This window comes from Spermophilus citellus, assembly GCF_964194105.1.
Source record: "Spermophilus citellus genome assembly, chromosome: 5".
Lineage (NCBI taxonomy): Eukaryota > Metazoa > Chordata > Mammalia > Rodentia > Sciuridae > Spermophilus > Spermophilus citellus.
This window is the reverse complement of record NC_138186.1, coordinates 48,282,455-48,306,336: the sequence shown is the minus strand read 5'-3', so window position 1 is coordinate 48,306,336 and position 23,882 is coordinate 48,282,455. Positions and strand designations below refer to the sequence as shown.

The 23,882-nt window shown below is 41.6% G+C and overlaps 1 pseudogene across 1 annotated transcript in view; it reads right to left on the bottom strand.

Annotated features, from left to right (window-relative positions):
- The window catches only part of LOC308649378 (MHC class I polypeptide-related sequence B-like), a 71,623-nt pseudogene that overhangs the window by 33,507 nt on the left and 14,234 nt on the right, over positions 1-23,882 (bottom strand). Inside the window, exons 2-4 of the transcript in view lie at positions 20,994-21,260; positions 20,441-20,752; positions 19,742-20,020 (exon numbers count right to left, since the gene is read on the bottom strand). The product of the transcript in view is annotated as an MHC class I polypeptide-related sequence B-like (transcript). The remainder of the gene's footprint in view (positions 1-19,741; positions 20,021-20,440; positions 20,753-20,993; positions 21,261-23,882) is intronic.

Sequence of the window (23,882 nt, the reverse complement as noted above, 5' to 3'; positions counted from 1 at the left end):
AACAGATGGGAATGAAGCTTGCATATCATCCATTTTCATGTATAATCAACAAACAATTTAATTCTCCTGAATGGAAAAAAAGAAAGCCCTCAAATCTTTCTACCTACCCACTATGTTTAACATTATATTCAATTTCCATTTATGCATCCACAGTAAAGTGTTCTGGATAAATGAATGAATTACATGAAGTGTCCTTCATTTTGTTATTGTTGTCATTTTTTATACTAGGAATTAAACTACAAGTCCTTTTTTTTTTTTGAAACAGGGTCTTGATAAGTTGCTGAGACTGACCTTGAACTTGGATTCCATCTGCCTCAGCCTCCTGAGATGCTGGGATCAGAGGCATGCAATGCCACACTGATGTCTGTCATCTTTTATGTCAAAATTGATACATTATTAAATATTGGTATGTTATATTCTAATAAATAATTTACTGTGTTTACACAGGCTTGCCTTCCTTTTAATTATCTGTTCCCCATGTGACATAAAATTACTGTGCTAGATTTTATTTTTTTATTTTTTTTATTTTTTCCCCTTTCCCCTCACTTCCTCTTATATGTAATTTTGTATAACAATGAGCGTCTCCTTCCATTTCCATGCAATTTCCCTTCTCTCTCCCTTTCCCTCCCACCTCTCATCCCTGTTTAATGTTAATCTCCTTCTCATGCTTTTCCTCCCTGCTCTGTTCTTAGTTGCTCTCCTTATATCAAAGAAGACATTTGGCATTTGTTTTTAAGGAATGGCTAGCTTCACTTAGCATAATCTACTCTAATGCCATCAATTTCCCTGGAAATTCCATGATTTTGTCATTTTTTAGTGCAGAAAAATACTCCACTGTATATAAATGCCACATTTTTTTATCCATTCATCTATTGAAGGGCATCTAAGTTGGTTCCACAGTCTAGCTATTGTGAATTGTGCTGCTATAAACATCAATGTAGCAGTATCCCTATAGTACGCTCTTTTAAGGTCTTTAGGGAATAGTCCAAGAAGGGGAATAGCTGGGTCAAATGGTGGTTCCATTCCCAGCTTTCCAAGGAATCTCCATACTGCTTTCCAAATTGGCCACACCAATTTGCAGTCCCACCAGCAATGTACAAGTGTACCCTTTTCCCCACATCCTCGCCAGCACTTGTTGCTGTTTGACTTCAGAATGGCTGCCAATCTTACTGGAGTGAGATGGTATCTTAGGGCGGTTTTGATTTGCATTTCCCTGACTGCTAAAGATGGTGAGCATTTTTTCATGTACTTGTTGATTGATTGTATGTCCTCCTCTGTGAAGTGTTTGTTCATGTCCTTGGCCCATTTGTTGATTGGGTTATTTGTTTTCTTATTGTCTAATTTTTTGAGTTCTTTGTATACTCTGGATATTAGGGCTCTATCTGAAGTGTGAGGAGTAAAAATTTGTACCCAGGATGTAGGCTCCCTATTTACGTCTCTTATTGTTTCTCTTGCTGAGAAAAAACTTTTTAGTTTGAGTAAGTCCCATTTGTTGATTCTAGTTATTAACTCTTGTGCTATGGGTGTCCTATTGAGGAATTTGGAGCCCGACCCCACAATATGTAGATTGGAGCCAACTTTTTCTTCTATCAGACGCAGAGTCTCTGATTTGATATCAAGCTCCTTGATCCATTTTGAGTTAACTTTTGTGCATGGCGAGACAAGGGGATTCAGTTTCATTTTGTTGCATATGGATTTCCAGTTTTCCCAGCACCATTTGTTGAAGATGCTATCCTTCCTCCATTGCATGCTTTTAGCCCCTTTATCAAATATAAGATAATTGTAATTTTGTGGATTGGTCTCTGTGTCCTCGATTCTGTACCATTGGTCCACCCGCCTGTTTTGGTACCAGTACCATGCTGTTTTTGTTACTATTGCTCTGTAGTATAGTTTGAAGTCTGGTATCGCTATACCGCCTGATTCACACTTCCTGCTTCGAATTGCTTTTGCTATTCTGGGTCTTTTATTTTTCCATATTAATTTCACGATTGCTTTATCTATTTCTACAAGAAATGCCATTGGGATTTTGATTGGCATTGCATTAAACCTATAGAGAACTTTTGGTAATATCGCCATTTTGATGATGTTAGTTCTGCCTATCCATGAACAGGGTGTATTTTTCCATCTCCTAAGATCCTCTTCTATTTCTCTCTTTAGGGTTCTGTAGTTTTCGTTGTATAAATCTTTCACCTCTTTTTAGGTTGATTCCCAAGTACTTTTTTTTTTTTTGAGGATATTGTGAATGGGGTAGTTGTCCTCATTTCCATTTCAGAAGATTTGTCCCTGATATACAGGAATGCCTTTGACTTATGCATGTTGATTTTATATCCTGCCACTTTGCTGAATTCATTTATTAGCTCTAGTAGTTTCTTTGTAGACCCTTTTGGGTCTACTAGGTATAGAATCATGTCACTTGCAAATAGTGATAATTTAAGTTCTTCTTTTCCTATTTTTATGCCTTTAATTTCTTTCATCTGTCTAATTGCTCTGGCCAGTGTTTTGAGAACTATGTTGAACAGAGTGGTGAGAGAGGGCATCCCTGTCTTGTTCCAGATTTTAGAGGGAATGCCTTCAATTTTTCTCCATTCAGAATGATGCTAGCCTGAGGCTTAGCATAGATAGCTTTTACAATATTGGGGTATGTTCCTGTTATCCCTAGTTTTTCTAGTGTTTTGAACATAAAGGGATGCTGTACTTTGTCAAATGCTTTTTCTGCATCTATCGGGATGATCATATGGTTCTTATCTTTAAGTCTATTGATGTGGTGAATAACATTTATTGATTTCCGTATATTGAACCAGCCTTGCATCCCAGGGATGAATCCTACTTGATCATGATGCACGATCTTTTTGATATGTTTCTGTATCCGATTTGCCATAATTTTATTGAGGATTTTTGTATCTATGTTTATTAGAAATATTGGTCTGTAGTTTTCTTTCTTTGAAGTGTCTTTATCTGGTTTAGGAATCAGGGTGATGTTGACCTCCTTGAATGAATTTGGAAGTTCTCCCTCTTTTTTCTATTTCCTGAAATAGCTTGGAAAGTATTGGTATTAGTTCTTCTTTAAAGGTTTTGTTAAACTCTGCTGTATACCCATCCAGTCCTGGGCTTTTCTTAATTGGTAGTCTTTTGATGGCTTCTTCTATTTCTTCAATTGATATTGGTCTGTTTAGGTTGTGTATATCCTCCTGACTCAATCTGGGCAGATCATATGACTTAAGAAATTTATCGATGCCTTCACTATCTTCTATTTTGTTGGAATATAAGGATTCAAAATAATTTCTAATTATCTTCTGTATTTCTGCCGTGTCTGTTGTGATATTGCCTTTTTCATCTCATATGCTAGTAATTTGAGTTCTCTCTCTTCTCTTCGTTAGCATGGCTAAGGGTCTGTGGATCTTATTTATTTTCTCAAAGAACCAACTTTTAGTTTTGTCAATTTTTTCAATTGTTTCTTTTGTTTCAATTTCATTGATTTCAGCTCTGATTTTAATTATTTCTTGCCTTCTACTACTTTTTCTGTTGTTTTGCTCTTCTTTTTCTAGGGTTTTAAGATGAAATGTGAGATCATTTATTTGTTGGTTTTTTTCTTTTTTTAAGGAATGAACTCCAAGCAATGAATTTTCCTCTTAGAACTGCTTTCATTGTGTCCCATAGATTCCAATATGTTGTGCCTGTGTTTTCATTGATCTCTTAGAATTTTTTAATTTCCTCCTTGATGTCTTCTGTAACCCATTGATCATTCAGTAACATAATGTTCATTCTCCAAGTGATGCAGGATTTTTCCTTCCTTTTTTTATCATTGATTTCCAGTTTCATTCCATTATGATCAGATAGGATGCATGGTATTATCTCTACTCCTTTATAATTTCTAAGAGTTGCCCTGTGACATAATATATGGTCTATTTTTGAGAAGGATCCATGTGCTGCTGAGAAAAAAGTGTAACTGCTTGATGTAGGGTGGTATATTCCATATATGTTAATTAAGTCTAGGTTATTAATTGTATTATTGAGTTCTATAGTTTCTTTATTCAACTTTTGTTTGGAAGATCTGTCCAGTAGTGAGAGAGGTGTGTGTCTCCCATAATTATTGTGTTGTGGTCTATTTGACTCTTGAGCATGAGAAGAGTTTGTTTGATGAACATAGCTGCACCATTGTTTGGGGCATATATATTAATGATTGTTATGTCTTGTTGGTGTTGGTTCCCTTGAGGAGTATGTAGTGTCCTTCTTTATCCCTTTTGATTAACTTTGGCTTGAAGTCTATTTTATTTGATATGAGTATGGACACTCCTGCTTCTTTCCGAGGTCCATATTAGTGATATGATTTTTCCCAACCTTTCACCTTCAGTCTATGTATGTCTTTTCCTGTCAAATGTGTCTCCTGGAGACAGCATATTGTTTGATCTTTTTTTTTTTTTTGATCCATTCTACTATCCTGTGTCTCTTGATTGGTGAGTTTAAGCCATTAACATTTAGGGCTACTATTGAGATATGGTTTGTACTTACAGCCATATTTGTTTATTTATGTTACTTAACATGATTTGTTTTTCCTCTTTGATTATTTTTTCCCTTTACTGTACTACCTCCCACTGTTGGTTTTCATTGTTAATTTCCATTTCCTCTTCCTGTAATGTTTTGCCAAGGATGTTTTGAAGAGCTGGTTTTCTAGCTGCAAATTCTTTAACTTTTGTTTATCATGGAAGGTTTTAATTTCATCTTCCATCCTGAAGCTTAATTTCACTGGATACATGATTCTTGGTTGAAACCGATTTTCTTTCAGCATTTGAAATATGTTGTTCCAGGATCTGCTAGCTTTCAGAGTCTGTGTTGAAAGATCAGCTGTTATCCTGATTGGTTTACCCCTAAATGTAATCTGCTTCCTTTCTCTTGTAGCTTTTAAAATTCTCTCCTTATTCTGTAGTTGGGCATCTTCATTATAATGTGTCTTGGTGTGGATCTCTTATGATTTTGCACATTCGGCGTCCTATAGGCTTCTAGGATTTGGAATTCTGTTTCATTCATCAAGTCTGGGAAGTTTTCTCGTATTATTTCATTGAACAGTTGCTCATTCCTTTGATTTGGACCTCTATACCTTCCTGTATCCCAATAACTCTTAAGTTTGGTCTCTTTATGTTATCCCATATTTCTTGGATGTTCTGCTCGTGGTTTCTTAACAGTCTCGCTGAGCTGTCTATGTTCTTTTCAGGTTGAAATACTTTGTCTTCATTGTCTGATGTTCTATCTTCTAAGTGTTCTACTCTGCTGGTAGTACTCTCATTTGAGTTTTTAATTTGGTTTATTGCTTCCTGCATTTCTAGGATTTCGGTTTGTTTGTTTTTATAACCTCTATCTCCCTGTATAGTTGATCTTTTGCTTCTTGGATTTGTTTATGTAATTCATTGTCAAAGTGATCTTTCATTGTCTGATTTTGCTGTCTAATGTCTTCCTTGAGGCTCCAGATCATCTGAAGCATGTATATCCTGAATTCTTTATCTGACATTCCATTTGCTGCAGATATTACCTCTTCTAAAGTTGAGTTGACCTGCATCGCTTGTGGTCCTTTCTTTCCTTGTCTTTTCATACTGCTCACATTTGTTTCTGTTTTGTGAAAATGTTGTGTTATTGATTTTCCCCCTATATATTTATATTGCTCTTGTATAGTTGCAAAGTCTCCCTTTTGTGGAGAAAGACAATGTTAACAGTTCCCAATATCAATAGTACATCATCTAAGTACACGTTTTCCTTATTACTACATTTATAGCTAGACTCTATGTCTACAAATGTTGGTTTCAATTACCATTTACAAATATAGTCATTAGTTTCATGAAGGGCATACCATTTCTGGTAGCTTGAAGAAAACTGAATTTCAGGTGTAGGATGTTATGTTTAGGGGAAAAGGAGTGAGGGTATGGGGTTAATCTAACTTAGTAACTTTAGAAAGCTCTAACCAATAGATGGGTAATTTATAGAAGAATGTATAGATTCAAATTCCTATCTGTATTTATAAGATTACCCTACTTATAAATAGTAAAATTTAGGGGGTTGCAAGTGGGATAGAGGGAGTAAGAAGAAGAAAAACAAATGACAAGGAAAGAAAAAGAAAAAAGAGAGCGGGAAAAATAAAATAAGAGAAAAAAGAAAAGAAATAAAAAGGGATGGAGGGAGGTGGAACATATGCAATTCCTCTATATTATATTATTCTGGTGATTCAGTTGTTAAAGACCTTTTTCATGCACAATTCTTGGTTTCACATATGTTGAGGTTTCGAAGACCAGAGGGGGAAGGGTAGAGGAGACTCGATGAATGGATGAAAAGAGAGAGAGAAGAAAAAAAAAGAAAGAAAAAAATGTCTCTCAGAACTCTGTTTTCTTCCAGTAGGTGGCATTGTCTATTCCTAGCTTGAGTCTCTGGGTTCAGGGTGGTGGTGGTAGTCAGTGTGAGAGGACTTGAGCTTCCACCTGTGGCCTCTCTACTCTTATTCTCTGAGATGTAAATCAGGTGCCTGATCCCCTGTAGAACCGAGCTGGTAGCCACGCCCACCGGTTGGTGGGTTTTAAGGGTTGGTGGGATTTTCCAAGATGAGGTCCATCAGTTTTTCTCATAAGGTGTTTGATGAGGTGGGGGTGTTGGGGAAACCTTATGTTTGTCCAGAGCTCTGTCAGGTGAGCGCATGGGCAGGGGTCCTCCAGTTGGGGTGGTCTGTCTACCGTTCTGGAGGGTGGCTGTGCCCCCTCTCTGGGCCGCGTGGTCTGCCTACCATGCAGGTGGGTGGCTGGGCTCCTCCTCCACTTGGGGTGGTCTGTCTACCACACAGGCGGGCCACTGGGCCCCTTCTCTGGGTCAAGTGATCTCCTGTGCTAGATTTTTTAATTCCAGATGACATAATGATTTTTAGAGTGGCCTAGACAATTATAAGCAGTTTTCATAAAGAATTTGGTGATAGAAAACTACTTAGTTAAAAAAAAAAAAAGAAAGAAAGAAAACTACTTACTTTACAAATTTCCTAGTTACAGCAAGATTTGGGATTGGAAAAGTCAGTCAGTTCACATATAAATGAAAATTAGTTACTACACCTACAGAGAACAGTGATAGATACCTTTCTTGTGATTCAAATATTTTATTAGCTTCTGAATTTAAGAAAATCTCATCCTTGAAGAAAGCTTCAATCATCTGTGTTGACATTCTTCCCAAAAGTTTCAAGGACAAAGCTGTCATTGATAGCCATTGGGGACTAAAAAACACAGGGACAATGGACCCTTCACTCATTTTGTTTCTCTAATGCTGCCCTGTTCACATGTGACTGTCTAAAATTAATTCAACTAAAATTAAAGAAAGTGTAAGATCCAGTTCTCACTTGTACTAGCCTCATTTCAAATGCTCAGTCACAGGTGGCTCCTGACTGGTGATGAGCAGCATAGACAGAACATCTGTCGTGGCAGGAGGGACCACAGGACACAGGTATTCTAGTGAATTCTGATTCTATAGATGGGCTCCTGAGTACAATTAAGAGATGATGATAATTCCTCGTTTCAATTACTCTTCATGATCTCTTCTCTGGTTAGTCAGGCCCATATGCTTTTTGACCAAAAGATTAATTTTTCCAGTTATAAATAAATATTTAATATTACTTTTTAAACTGATTTTACCCCATAAACAAAAAGAGAATGAATTATATTTATATGTTAAAAAGTTAGAAATGCATAAACACACCAGTTTCTGTACCAATTTCCATAGCAATACAATCCATTGCTTCCCTGAGATTTACCCACCGTCTTGTTCCAGAATCATCCTCTTCAGCCTGGTCCATGAAGTTTTAATCCTATTGGTGCATCTGTAAACAACACATATTACTTAAAACTCTATACACATTTTTAATTTTTTATACAAATGTGATTATGTTATCTTTGACCTCATTTTAACTCAATGTGTGTTTGCTAAGTTTTTATAGGTATGTATTGATCTTTGCTGCATTATAGCTTTCCATTAAATAAGCAATTCACATGATAAATTTCCCCTTCTAATCTTGGTGGTCATTTGGTTTGTTTTCAGGATTGGGGAATGATAAACAAAGCTGCTGTAAGCCTCCTGGTACATGTTCGTTGCTGCACATGAGCATGTGGCTCTTAGAATGATATGTCCAGGAGTAGAACTACTGCGTGTGTGTAATATCCAACCTAATAGGTGATGCCATACTGTTGTCCAGGTGTCTGTACCCCTGTGTGCTATGGCACAGTGTAAGGAAGCTCTTGATGGTCCAACTTCTCATCCACATGGAAGCATCAGTGATTGTAATTTAGAAATTACGTTCAATTTTTCATGAGATTTATTCCTTACAACTTGACTGAGTTATAATTCACATATCATTCACACATTTAAAGTCTACACTTCAGAACATTCTTAGAGTTGTGTACCAGTCACCACATTCAATTTTAGAATATTTCCATCATCCCAAGAAGAAATCCCATGCCCATCACAGTCACCCCTTTCCCCATCCAGGACTTCACCCTGGCACTAGGCACATGCTCTTCTGCTCTCCATCTCTATAGGTTTCATTATCTGAACATTTCATGTAAATGGGATCCTACAGCATGTGGTGTTTTGTGAATGGCTTCTTTTACTTAGCCTGTTTTCAAAGTTCATCCAGGTTGTCATTGAGGTTTGGTGGGCATTTCCCTATTGACTAATGGGAAACTGATGAGGTAATGAGGCGAATTATGTTTCCATAGGTTTGTTGGAAAATAGATTTTTTTTCCTTTTAGAATTTTCCATTCATATTCTCCTGACCACACCATACTCTGTGAGCTGGGGGCTCTTCTTCTCAGTTTCATAAGGTGGTTGTAATTCCAAATGTCCCCTCACCTTCTGCCTCCCAATGGGTTTGGAAAATTGGGATCCCAAATCCATCACTCTCTGAAGCAGACTGCCTTAGACTCATTGGTTGACCACTTTTTACATATTCTATTTACCAGTCCTTGACATATTAGATGCTTGGCAAATATTTTCTCTCACTCTACCTTCTTTTTTCACTTTATTTTTATTTATTTGGTGCCGAAGATTGAACCCAGCGGTGCTCAACCACTGAGCCACATCTTTAGCCCTATTTTGTATTTTATAGAGAGAGGGGGTCTCACTGAGTTGCTTGGCACCTCGATGTTGCTGAGCCTGACTTTGCCCTCCCAATCCTCCTGCCTCAGCCTCCTGAGCCACTGAGAATATAGGTGTGCTCCACCATGCCCAGCTCACTGGTGACTTTTTAAAGTTGAAAATACTCTTTTCCAATGTTCCACAAAAAAGATTTCTGTTTTTGATTGGAATTACACTTAATAAATAGTTTTGAAGACTATTGACAATTTGACATGGACGTCGAATATTCCCTTATTAAAATATTTCAATAAAATATTACTGTTCACACTGTCTATCTTCTGGTGGCTTCATTCCAAACATCTTGAAAGCTTTACTCTAGTGATCACTCTCTCTCTCTCTCTCTCTCTCTCTCTCTCTCTCTCTCTCTCTCAATTACATTTTCAAAGTATTAATTGTGTCCTGTAGAAATACAAGCGATATTTGTCTCTAGTTCTAGTCCAATAACTGTTGTAAAATTTTGTCAGTTCATACATAGTTTATATTTTCTCTTGCTTGATTACACTTGCTAGGAAAGTGTCCATTGAGGAATGGAAAGTCTCCAAAACATCCAGAAAGCTCACATTTAATGTCTCCCTAAGGGCAAATGTTTTACTGAGATAGCAGATATGCAGGATAAGTCTTCTCTGCCCTACAGATACAGTTTCCATGTAGGTCCCTTTTGGTGTCCTGGGAACTGCCCTGTATGGACAACTGCTTGATCTGCAAAGTCAGCCTTGCTGCCTGTCCTGCAGTTAGCTTGGGCTACCCAGGAGCACTGTGATGGAAATGAGGGTGAAGGAGCATTGGTTTGTGCTCTTCCCCTGGATTCCTCTTACAGTATTGGAAAAATGGAAATGAGACATAATTGGTCTGAATTCTTTTGTATGTGTCCTCTCAGTCAGCATTTCAGATTAAATGTGTTGTTCTGAGTGCCAAGCCTTTTTTTTTTCAATCAATCAGTTTAGCTAAATTCATCTGTGCACTAGACCAGTGTTTCTCAAAGTTGTCTTCAAGTTAAGTCATCTGGAGAAATTTTAAATAGGTGTAGGCAAGGATCAAACATCAAACTCTTAAATCTGATTCACCAGAAGAGTAATTCAGGTACCAATCCTGTCTGTGAAACTCCCCAGGGGATTCTAATGAGCAGCCAAGGGAAGCAGCTGAGGCTCAGAGCAGAGGGCCTCAATAAAGGGTGTGAATCAACACCAGCTGGAAATTGCAGCAAACTCAGAGCCTGTACATTATCCCAGCCAGCTGCAGTGAACTTAGTGAAAACCACCAGCCCATATCAATGAAGATGTATCACAGATATATATGTCAGATAAATTGTACAGAAAGGTGTCCTCAGCAGCACAGAGAGATGGGAATGTTGGATGCAGATTACATACAACCTGCTCAACTCTCTCCTCACCAAATCTCCTCAGAGGGCTGGGAGATCCTCCCCAAGAAGTAGATGAGCCATTTGACACATGTAGATGTAAGAATGCTAGTGTTCTGCATAGTACTAACGTCGAGTCCCATGTCTTCTGAATTCTTACCCAGTTCCAACCAAAATCAATTTATATGTCAGATGCCATCCACTGAGTGGAAGGCTGGTACCTTTAAGAAAGATTTCTATAATGCATTCTGAGGTATATTCTTCTTACAGGATCTTTCAGAGGGACATTTAGCTGTTACCACTGTCCACTGAGGAATGGAAAATCTCCAAAAGATCTGGAAGCTCACATTTAATATTTCTCTTAGGGCAAATGTTTTTGTAACTTGAATAAAAGAGTTTTCTTATACTTAGGTCATAAAGGTGGTGTATAAGAGATGCATATAATTCCATTTTATCCATATGGATCAATTATCTTTAAACCATTTGTTCAAAATTCGTCCTTTACACATCAGTCTCTAACGTTACCAGTGTTATACATTTACACTATATGTTACTTATAGTATCAGTTTGTATGTATACATGTGTTATATGTCTCTATCTGTCTCTGTCATACACACAGTCCCAAATGCCTAATGTCTACATGTTTGGTTTGTGGCTTCCTACTCTGTTCTAAAATCTACTTGTCTAACCCTGAATCAACACCCTACTCTCTATCTACAATGACTCTAATGTAAGTTTTGATATCTACTAAGACAATAACTGTGCCCTTGTTCTTTTTGTTTAAATGTGTCTTGCCTTTTATTTATAAATATTTCCAAACAATGCATAGAATCAGTTAGCCAGTATAACAAAATGCCTAGTGGATATTTAATTGAGATTTAATTGAAAACTTGTAACATTTTAGGAACTTAATGCTTATAATATTGAATCACAAGTGAGAATCTTGGTAATTCTCTTCAGTTAATTGTTTTCTCTAATTGCTGAATAAGGTTTTTAAACTACCCCAATTGCTATATTGAGGAAAATTTATAGGTTTCATTCTAGAAGTTTGTAAAAGAGCATTTTTACTATGCCAATGACTTCTCTGTAAGTTTTCACACTCTGCTTGCTTCTAGAGTGTAAAACACCTAAGAGGGGAAATGATGTTATTAATTCCAAGAATTTGTAATGATTTGGGATTTTATAAATTCAACACATTATCATTTGCAATTTATGAGACTTCTGTATCTCAGTTCAAATCCTCCTATATTTATTTATTTTCTCCCTTGACTGCAGTGAGGAGGTCCTCAATTATAATGCTTAATAAGACTGGTAGGAAATAAGACCTTACCATACATTTGCTCTTCAGATTTCCTGAATTACCCCTGTTAAAGTAGAGCTGTAACCCACAGGAGAACTGGCTGACAGATTCTTAAGGGACAGCTTTTTGGGCCCATCCCAACACAAGGGATCCCTGGTGCCCCCTAAGTGCCCTTTGCAGCCTTTAACTCTAACTTTACCCTCCTGCCCTGAGAGGCTCCCAGGCACTGGCCCACGCAGCAGACACCTTAGGACAAAAGTGCAATGTGCTCCATTTCTAATTCTCGATTTCTGGATCCAGGCTTAGTAAACCTTTAGGGCTTTCCTAGACTGTCCACACCTTCAACCATTTCCTTCAAGTATGTGCTTTTCCCCTCAGTTTTCCAGTTGTAGTCCATGGGAAGTGTCCTTTAGAGTAATTGGCAGTTGCTGGAAACCAAAGAACAATTTTATGTGTTAGTGTCATATATCAAGGAGGAAAACTGTAGGTACCAATAAATGGCCACTTAAGCAAGTGTAACTTGGAATAAAAACAAAAGGTTCCATATCATCTCCATACGCCATAATTGAAATATGTCAATAAATAATGACTTGAATATTGCATATTTAACATAGATGATGATCCTGATAGATAAACATGGGAGTAAAGAAACATTTGAGCACAAAATTTAAAAATACATGCACAGTAAGTGTGGGAAGTTGGGGCAGTGAGTGGCAGTGTGAGGTGGGCTTTTGCCAAGGGTGCAGGTACATCAGGGGTGGCCTGTGTTACACAAGGGCATGAAGACTGGGTGGCAGTGGGGTGTCTGTAGCCTTATGAAGAGGCCCTTGCATGTTGTAGCTAGAATACCAGGATGACAATTTTGCTAAAAACAGAATTAATCTGATCACAGCAGAGCTCACCAGCCCATCACTGCACAGTGTAAACCACACAGGGAGCTCTGGATGTGCATGTTGTTTACATGAGACTCAGAAAGAAGAAAAGGTCTTCCTTCGAGGCTGTAGTTGAATTTTTGTGTCCTTGCCATCTTCAAATTCTTGCCGTACAATCTCTGAAAAAACGAAGCTGTCTGTTCAGGATGCCCCACAGGACTTCCTCCTGGCTCGCCTCATCTCTGCCAGGCTACAGAGCAGCTGGGCTTAAAGGCCTTGCCTCAGCTATTATAAAGAACACTGCCAAGTTCCTCAGAATTTGAAGCCAGTACATTCATTCAACATCATCTGCAAAATGCCACAGACTCTAGGTCTCATCATCATATATGCTAGATAAATATAGTAAATTAAAGAGTGGAACTTTTTGTTTCTTGAGGCTAAGCTGGGAATCAAAAAAGGGCCTCACATGTACTAGGAAAGTTCTCTACTACTGAGGTTGTGGCATTTTTAATTCAGGTATTTCAAGGAAATGGAGAGGTTCCCAAGAGTTTATGACATCATTATACCAAATACAGAGACATGGTGACAAGCTTTGGTTGAAGCACTTAGTACTTAGACAGTGAAATCATTACTGCACTTAAACATATACAGATAAATTCACAGGAATCAGAGGGCTTTTTATTTCTATCGTGAGAATGGTGAAGACTTTGCAATATATTATGGTAAGGATAATTTATTAATCATAAAAAATGACAATCCTTGTTTTCATGCTGGTCACATGGTTATGGTTCATTTGCTCTGCTCCCTGCTCAGTTATCTCTTTGCCTTGAGCAAACATCTCAGCTGGTCATATTTCTTCACCTGGTGGGTGAAGAACCTCGCCCCAGTCCTATAACCCAGTACAACCTGGCTGGCACTGTAATGACTTAGTCAAAAGGCCCTTCCACCATCCTTCCAAATCAACTGCATCAGGATGGTAGAGAGCATGTTTAAGATGTGTGACTTCCAGGAACATTGGAACGTTGTCTCAATTTTGGGGCTGTGAATTGAGTTCCTTGATACGTAGCAATGCTGTGTAGAACACCATGGTGGTGGAGAGGGCATTCTGTAATATGTCAATATATAATGACTTGAATATTGATGGTCATTTTGCCAAATATATTGCATATAGGAAGGGCAAATCCATACACGAACCAACTGTCTATGTTCTCATAAGAAGAAACACTGATCCTCCTAACACAGTAGATGTCCAGCATAATCCAATTGCCACCAGAGAACTAGTGATAACTGGTGTCATTTTGGGATCTCAGGATTGTCACTGCTGCTGGCAGATTGGACATAGCCACATGGTCCTTGGTGAGTGGAAGTCCTTGTTACTAAGCTCATGCATAACTTTCACCCATGGCACAATGGCCACATTTTGCACAAACCCACTGGGCAATGGCAAGAACGACTGGGGAAAGAGGCTGGCTGGTATCTGCAAAATAATTCACCCTATCCTCCTGATGATTATAGTCTTCCATGTGAATTCAGCCGTTTCCCCCAGATTCCCTTGTCCAGGAATTACTACAATGTTCCTTCCAAGCCTTTACCTATCCAACTAATCTGTTGGCTACATCTCATGGACTGATATGTATTACATATATGCTCATCAATCACTCCCTCCAAAAAGCAAACAACCAGTTTCATTGCTTCAAGTTCTGCCCACTGGAGATTTCCCTTCAGCAGTATCATTCCAGGATGTCCCAAGAAGGGACTGTAGGATGGCAGCCATCCACTTTTGCATGGTTACCTGCATATCATGCAGAAACATCTGTAAACCAGACAGATTTCACTTATGCTTTCAACTGGTCATCAGGAAATGAGTCTCAAATTTAAGGCTGGGACAAACAATAATGAAGACTGTATCTGGGGCCACTTCTACATGTAACTGACCTTGAGGACCTGCTTGGTCTGAGCACATGCACACCACTAGCATTTGATGATGGAGTGCTAGTATGAATGCATAACTTTAAGACTTGGTGGTTGAGAGAGCACACAATTCATGCTGGGAAGCTCTGATGGAGAGTACTTATCTGTGGGAGATGGAGGGCTTTGCTCCAAAGTCATCAGGAGCCTATGCTTCAATTCACCTATGGGAGCTTCCAGAGGCTCCAAATAGCAGCTGTCCATGCTACTTCCACAGCAGCCTACACTGTCACAGTCTTCCCTTGTTCTGGGCCCCACTCAGAAACATGAGCTTTTCAGGTCACTCCATAAATGGCCCAGAGTAGCACTGCCAAATGATGAATATGCTGCCTCCAAAATCTAAAGAGGCCCACTGGGCATTGTGCCTACTTATTGGTCATAGGAGGGGCCAGATGCAACACCCTCTCCTTCACTTCAGGAGGCACTCTGGACATGTCTCTCAGCATTGAGCTCTCCCAATGTCACTGAGGTAGAAGGCCCCAGGTTTTTATCAGTTGTATTATCACCTTCTAACATGAAAATCTCTGCTGAAACTTTCAATGTAGTTGTACTTCACATTCACTGGGTCCAATCCTTAGAAATAACATCATCACTGTAATGGACAAATGTGGTGTCTTCAAGGAGAGAAAGGCAATCAAGACCATTAGGATTTAAATTTTGAAACTGGCCGAGGCAGGCTGGGGTTGTGGCTCAGTGGTAGCACACTCACCTAGCACATGCAAGGCCCTGGGTTCTATCCTCAATACCACATAAAAAAATAGAAAATAAAATAAAGGTATTGTTTAAAAAAAAAAGAAGAAAAGAAAAGAAACTGGCTGAGGATTTGGTATACCCTGGAGCAAGACATGGTGTGTGTCCTTTTCACCAAGGCAGTGCTGAAAAGAAAGAAGGAAACTCCTCCCCTATCATAGCCTAAGCCAAGGCACAGACCACCAAGAAGGCTATGTGGAAAGGTGTGCGTGCACACAATCCAGAAGTTGTGTAATTTCATGTCACCATCACCATGAATGAGGACTCAGGTTCATTCCTCATACAAAAAAAAAAAAGTAGAGGAAGAATAAGATTAACCAGTCACACCTACCTTATGGAGGGGGGGAGCAAAGAACACCGTCTGACACTCAGGATGCAGCCCCCAAGTCCTGAGAAGATTGCCTCAGAGAACTTAGTTGGACCATGATGTCATCATCAAACTCCCTCTGACCACTGAGTCTGCCATGAGGAAAACTGAAAAGATCGATAACACACTTGTGCTCATTGTGGATGTCAAGGCCAAAAAGCATCATACATGTGGGCACACACTAGTAATCCCAGACACTCGGAAGGCTGAGGAAGCAAGATCACAAATTTGAGAGCAGCCAGGGCTACTTAGACCCTGTCTCAAAATAAAATAAAAAGGGCTGGGACATAGCTCAGCACTAGAGCACTTCCCAAGCATATAGATGGTCCTTGAGTTCAGTTCCAACTCCTCCAAAAATATATGTATATTTTTAAGTCCCTCCAGGTGGCATTAATCTCTGCTATCCAAAAACAAGAACCACCAACCAACCAACAGCAACAACAACAAATGGGGTGGGGGCAGAAGGACCAGATTATACAGCTCTGAAGAAGCTCTATGACATTGACCTAGACAAGGTCAATATCCTGACCAGGCCTGAGGGGGGAAAAAGTCATATGTTCAACGGGTTCATGAATATGATGCTTTAGATACTACGAATAAAATTAGGATCATCTAAACTGTAGCAACCTGACAATTCTAAATATATGTATATTTTCCACTGTAAAGAAAATTAAAACACTGATCACTTATTTCTGGTCTTCAGAGCTGGTGGACCTCTTGAACAGTAATGGAATAAAATACATGTTGCGCAGCACATCAGGTACCAGGGTGCGTGTTACTTTGCTCGAACAATAAAACTTCGTCTAATATAGCAGTTACAATTGGAGTCACCACCCAGATAAGTTTACAGCAATCACCATGGTCCTCCACTTTCTGCACAGGCCAAAGAGCTGGGCTGAATGGGGTAATTTTTAAGTCATTAATCTCTGCCATCCATCCAGGAGTGCAGTATTATTTGCCTAGGAGGAGGTAGTTCTAGTGACTTCTGCTTGGTCTCCCTATCACAAAGCACCCACAGAAACCACCCTGGAGACCATGCCTGTTGCTGAGGTGGCTTTTTCTAATTGGCAACTGTGGGAGTACCACCGGGTAGGTTTAGGAACTCCGTGTCAAACATGGAGACAAACATGTAATTTTCACAGACCCTTTCATGCTGTCCCTTCCCAGAAGATAAAGGAAAGCACAGACCAGATATATGTCATATTTAATAGCATTTAAAAATGTGGAGTGCAAACCTATCCAGATAGGAGGTAAGACAGAGTGTCACAGAGGGCTTGAAGGGCCCTCAACAGTCAAGAAAGCCAGTATTTGAAGTTTCTTGGGAGGAGACAGAATAAGGACAACTACAAATAAATCTCACTTGTTAAAATATCATAATTTATATAAATTAGATGTGAAAACATAATAAAATATTGAGGCTACCTAGTACAGTAGAACTGTACTGGGCTGTAGTAAGCCCCTCACATATGTTCCCCAGTGCCAACAGTTGGTAAACATGTGGTTCCACATGGTAGAGATGAGGTAACCAAGGCACCAAGATGGAAAGTGCTGGTCAGTGCAGGGCTGCCCCCTCTGTACTTCCTACGAAGCCTCAGGAGCTCTCAGCAGAGGCTGACACCCCAGCTGTGTGGATCCAGTGTGGTCACTTGGTGCCCTCTGCTGCTGATCCAGGACTTTTAAGCTCACGAGTTCTGGGGAAGGAGGGAAATGAGTCAGTGTTCAATTGGTCGTAGAATGTTGCTCTATGCCATTGGGATCTCTGTCTCCTCAGTTCAAATCAGATTTGGCCATTCTCTGAGGGAAGTAATGCCCTGACTTTTTCTCCCTCCATCCAATTTTCCTGCCCTCATCAGGCTCCTCTGCATCTCCATCAGCAGCGTCACCTGTCTCTGTTTCCACCACAGAAGGGAGTGAAAGGGCTGCAGGATTCCAAGTCAAGACAAGGAAATGAAGCCCAGTGCCCCCTCCTCCAGAGACAGTAGTGGCCTCCCAGAGAAAGCAGCTCCTGCTCCCACCACACTGGGCACCAGGCTCACACACAACCTTTCTCCCCCTTGGTTCCCAGGCCTCCTCCCCTGCAGAGGCAGGTGCTGACCCAACAGGGCCTGCCCCACCTGCAGCTCAGCATCCCTCTCTCCCTGAGCCAGCAGCTCCTAACTGGAAAGTCCACCAGGAAGCCCAGGGGCACCAGCACACAGACCCAGCCTGGACAAACACATGTGCCACATGATCTGCTGCTCCCCTGCCTACAACAGCCCATGCAGAGGACACTCAGGATCACTGACCCTTTGCACCTGCCCAGGCGCTCAATCTGCACTTTTGCTTCCTTCTACTGGTGTGATCTTCCTTTTTCCTGAGGCTTCCCTGGACTCAATACCTCCACTCCATCAAGGACTCACATAGGCCACAACCCTAACAGGTCACATGGGTCTTCTTCCCAAAGCAGATTAGCAGGTTTCCTGAGATCCAGCAGTGTGGATTGTTGGCCTGCCCTCTGCACCCTGGGATTGCCATGGCCATACTCCAGGTCTCCCACCTGGGGCTCTCCTATAGAGTGATCTCAAGTGTCACATTACTGCACATTACCACATGGGCACTGGAGAACTGCTATTCACATCATAGAGCTGAAACTGGGAACATCCCGAGAGTCAACATTTAAAGTAGAAATTTGCACAAATAAACAACAGGCCTTTCCCACTCTTTTCTTGGGCACAGCCCTAGTGATATTCCAAGCAAACATTTCTGACCAGAGGAAAGTAGAACTAACATTCCCCTTGCTCCCCCTGCTGGAGAGGCCACAGGTGAGAGCAGCAGAGAGTGCACAGTTGCCTGGCCTACTAGTGGAGTCACCTGGAGGGACCCTGCTGTGGGGCAGTCTGCCCTAGCCTGTGGGGACCAACACCCCTAGGGGCTACCTGGGAAAATTCCTGACATCAGAGAAAATGAATAACCACAGCTGCCCCCAAATGGACTGGTCTCTTTCTCCAGATGGTCACGGTCATCAGCTATTCTCCTGTCCATGTCAACTGCAAGGCCACTAGGAGGAAGAGCTGTGTGGTGGGGACTGGGAGGCCTGAGTGACCCAGAGGACATATTGAGGAGGCAGCTCCTGGGGGGGGGGGGGGGGCGGAGGTGCTGCACACAGAACAAAGGAGGCGCCTGTGCTGCAGAGCCACGGGCCTGCTGTATACGGGCCTCCCAGGGCCTGCACTGGTGGGACTCTGGCAATGTCAGTCTTTTTCTTGTCTGCTCGTGACACCTGGAGAGGCTGGCAGAGAGCAAGGCAGACAGGAAGGGACCAGAGATCACCTCTCATGGGATTCTTCTCCTATTTCTAAGCACCCAAAGATCATGACTCATTTATTCTGTGTCCCCAGGAGGCCATGATAATCTAGCCCACACCAATCAGCCCACCATTCCCAACACAGCCCCATGGACAAGCCAGCAGGGCCTGAGAGAGAGACAAGGACAGAGCAGGAGCCATGGCACCACAGCTGCTCACTCCTCACCCTGCAGCCAGAAGAGGCTACCGCTGGACAGTGAAGGAGTTGACAGCCCTGGCTTTGGGCAGCACTAAGGGGGGTAGCTGGAGGCATGGCTTCCATCCCCTCACAGATACACAGACCTCCATCCTCTCTTCCAAAGGCTGCTCAACTCCACGGCTCTCTGAACAGCAGGAGGCATGAGGGGCCCTACATCCCAGACAGGCCCTGCCATCTTCAGCCACTGAATGATTTTCTCACCTGAACCCTCTTCAGCTGATGTCCTCCTCTTCTTGCAGGAAGGAATACAAGAAAATAATCCCAGCAGTAACAGTGCATACCACCACAAAGGTGGCCATTGGCTCTCCAGCAGCAGTGCAGTCCCTGAAAGCAGGATTGTTGACTCTGGGTACCCCAGTCTCAAGGCTTCTCCCCTCTCACCACCCAGGGTCACTGACTCACCTGGTTGGAAACTCCGGCAGGAATGCCCAGGCTCACCACAGGACACACGGCCAGTGCTGTTGTTCACTCTGTATCCCACATAGCAGCAGAACCTCTGCTCTTGTCCTTGGGGAATCCTAATGGACACCCAGGTCTGGTAGGTCCCATTCACATAGGGAAAAACACCCCAAGACTGCTGGGTGCCCTGGCTCCGTGGTTCCCCATCCTGAAGCCAGGTCACAGAGATATTCTGGGGATAGAAGCCAAAAGCCCAACATGTCATGTTGATGGTGTCCTCCAGGGCCTCAGCACAGGTCACATTTACTGCTGGGGACACTAGAGAAGAAAGGGCAAAGTTAGTCAGGCATGTGACCAAAAGTCGCTCCCCTCTAAGGGATGGAACAGGGCTGGTCTTCTCCACTCTTCTGACTATTGTCAAAGTCCTCATTGAGCCAAGACCCTGGAAAGTCTGTTCTCAGCCTGGGGCTTGAGTCCTCTAACTAGCAGGAGCATGGGCCTCTGGCTTGTGGCCTCACATTCTCACTTCCACATATTGAAGTTGAGGAGAGGCTGGTCCTGAAGGGCATTTTGGGGAGGTCCAGGGTTGTGGAGCCAGGTTGGAGCTCTCTATATTAGCAAGCTGGCAGGCACTTAGGCAGGGGGGGCTCACTAGTGTCTGGGCACATACAACCTCTTGTCTCTGTCTAGTGGTGTAACAGGACAGGAAAACCACAACAGACACACACAAAAGCTCACACAAGTTCCCCTGGACAGAGGCTCCAGAGGAGAGGGAGGAGCCCTTCCAGGAGACTTGATATCTCCTGAGTCTTCAACAAAGCTCTCCCTGCACGTGGGCCTTGTAATCCTTGCTTTGAGTGCCATCTGCATCCCAGGAATTCTTGACTTCCATTGCCAAGATCTGAGCTGAAGATGGTTCCACTTTCCAGCTGCGTGTCTCTGGGTGGTAGGAGAGGAAGGGCTCCCCATCATAGTAGAAATCCCAGAAGCCCCTGGTGTGGTTGTCCTCTTCAATCTTGCAACCCCAAGTCTCCTGGAGGGAATGAGACCCTGCCCCCACCCACCAGTCACTTCTCCATCCCCTGGCCCTTATGCCTCCCTGCCCACCAAGTAGAAACTCCAGCCCACAGAAGACCCCCAAAGTAATTCTCAATATCCCATATGCTGAGCTGCATGGAGCCCATTTCTTGCCCTCCCCAGTCAACTGCAGTGAAAAGAGACAGGACCCTGCTCTTTGCCACCAGTCTCCCAGGAGAAAGCTCATGTCACCCTTGCTCCCACCCATACTCACCTCCTTTCTTCTCCTGCTGGGCATTGATTTCTGCCAGGGTTGCTTTTAGATTCTTGCCATGCTCTATCAACTCCCAGATCTCTGTGTCCCAGCTCTCAGTTCCCAAAGGTTTTTCTGCCCATAGATCCTGGGGCTTTGCACTTTCTTTATCATGACTATCATAGTGAAGGAAGAGCTGATGGTCCCAATAACAATCAGCAAAAAACCTTGATTGCACTGATCCACCTTGGGACCTCACTGTGAGGTTATAGTGAAGACTGTGGGTCCCTGTGGAAGAGGAAACAGCTGATGACCCTTCTACCTGTGAACAAGTGCTCACCAATGCTCACCACAAAGGCTCTGCTGTCCTGAGCACCTGAGGAGGCAGCAAACACACAGACAAAGGGACAGAAGATAGATTTCCAACGCAATGAAGACAGGAAAGTAGAGAGGAAAGAGAGGGGAAGTGAGGAACAGAGAAAGAGGAAATGGAGAGGGGCAGCATGTAGGCCAGGGCCCAAGAAAAGGCCACAGACTTGTTTAGGGTATAGGGAGTGTTTGAAATGAGAGGGGTGCTGTGACACACAACTGTAACTCCAGCGGCTTGGGAGGGTGAGGCAGGAGGATCAAAAGTTAAAAAACAGCCTCAGCAAAAGTGAGGCACTAAGCAACACAATGAAATCCTGTCTCTAATTAAAACACACAAAAAAGTCTGAGGACATGGCTCAGTGGTGGAATGCCCCTGAGTTCAATCCGTGGTAGAAAAAAGAAAAGAAAGAGAGAGAGAGAGAGAGAGAGAGAGAGAGAGAGAGAGAGAGAGAGAGAGAAAGAAGGAAGGAAGGAAGGAAGGAAGGAAGGAAGGAAGGAAGGAAGGAAGGAAAGAAAGAAAGAAAGAAAGAAAGAAAGAAAGAAAGAAAGAGAAAGAAAGAAAGAGAAAGAGAAAGAAGGAAGGAAAGAAAGAAAGAAAGAGAGAGAGAGAAAGAGAAAGAAGGAAGGAAAGAAAGAAAGAAAGAGAGAGAGAAAGAAAGAAAGAGAGAGAAAGAGAGAGAGAGAGAAAGAAAGAGAGAGAGAGAAAAAGAGAGAGAAAGAAAGAAAGAAAGAAAGAAAGAAAGAAAGAGAAAGAAAGAAAGAAAGAGAAAGAAGGAAGGAAGGAAGGAAGGAAGGAAGGAAGGAAGGAAGGAAGGAAGGAAGGAAGGAGAGAGAGAAAGAAAGAAAGAAAGAAAGAAAGAAAGAAAGAAAGAAAGAAAGAAAAGAAAAGAAAAGAAAAGAAAAGAAAAGAAAAGAAAAGAAAAGAAAAGAAAAGAAAAGAAAAGAAAAGAAAAAATAATGGAGAGGGTGGCAGGGACGGCCCAGGAGGGAAGGAGGACCCATGACCACTGGTATTCAGCCCAGGCAGGGCAGGGGCCCAGAGGGGTGTGCTGCCTCTGCACAGACTTCTCACAGATAAGGTGGGGCAGGCAGGAATGGCAGTGGGAGGGAGGGTTGTAGCCCCAAAAGTGTTGAGTGCTGTTGTACCCTAAAGGAATGTAAAGCTGTGGGCTGGGTCCTAATCAGCATCTTGCAGCTCCAGATTGAGAGATCCTGCTAGCATCTCCTGGGACTCTACAGGACTCAGTTTCCAAAGACCTGATACATCTTTTCAATAGATGGTGCTAGAAAAAATGGATTTCCAAATGCAAACAACAAAGTTGGACAATTTACTTACTCACATACAGATATTTACTCAGAACTGGGGATGTAGCTCAATGATAAAGTGCTTGTCTACAATGTGCAAGTGCCTGGGTTCAATACTTAAGAGAGTGTGTGTGTGCACACACATACACACACACAAACTCAAAACAAAAAAGTAAACTATAAAACCAAATAGTCTTAGAAGAAAACACATTGGCAGCTGGACATGGTGATGCATGCCTATAATCCTAGCCACTCAGGAAACTGAGGCAGATGAATGCTAGTTCCAGGCCAAACTGGCAACTTAGTGAGACCTTGTCTCAAAATAAGATATTGAAAAGTCCTGGGGGTACTGGCATGTGAGAGATCCTGGGTTCATCTCTCACTTTCATATATATACATACACATATATACACAAACACACACACATACATTTCATAAATATATAAATATATATATAGATATATATATATATATACATTCATATACACACACATACACACACATAATGGAAAATGTGTTTGCAATAATCTTCACAACAAAGGATTTGACCACATTTTCAATGATATGACACAAAAATCACAGACACTATAGAAAAATAATTAATAAATTGGACTCATCCAAATTAAAATCATAAAAACTTCAATATAGCAAAGGATATCCACAGAAATGATGACCTGCAGGATGGGAAAAGATATTTGCAAGTCACATATCTAATAAGAGGTGAACATTCAGAACATATGAAGAACTCCCGATCTTAGATTAGCTCAGTTGTGGGGCACTTGACTAGCCATGTGCAATGTCTGAGATTGATCCCAGCTCCACATACAAGCAAACAAAAAACAACCTCAACAACTCAACCATATAAAATCTTTCAACCTATTCAGAACTGGCAAAGGCCAGTTCCCTAAGGAGTTATACAAATAGCCAATGAGCACATGAAGAGATTCTCAACATTAGCAGTCATTAGGTAAATGAAAATAAAAGCACAATAACATTACTCTTTGGACCCATGAGGATGGCTACTGTTTAGAAAAAAAAGAATGCAGAACAAACAAGTTCCTAAGTACATAGAAAACTGCAGCACGGGTGCACTGCTTCCTATATATACAATGGAGCAGCTGTTATGAAAATTGGATGGTGGTTCCTCCAAATGCTCAAAGGATACATTCTAAATGATCCAGTAATTCTATTTCTGGATATAAACACAAAAGTAGTGAAGGCAGGTAAGTGCAGAGA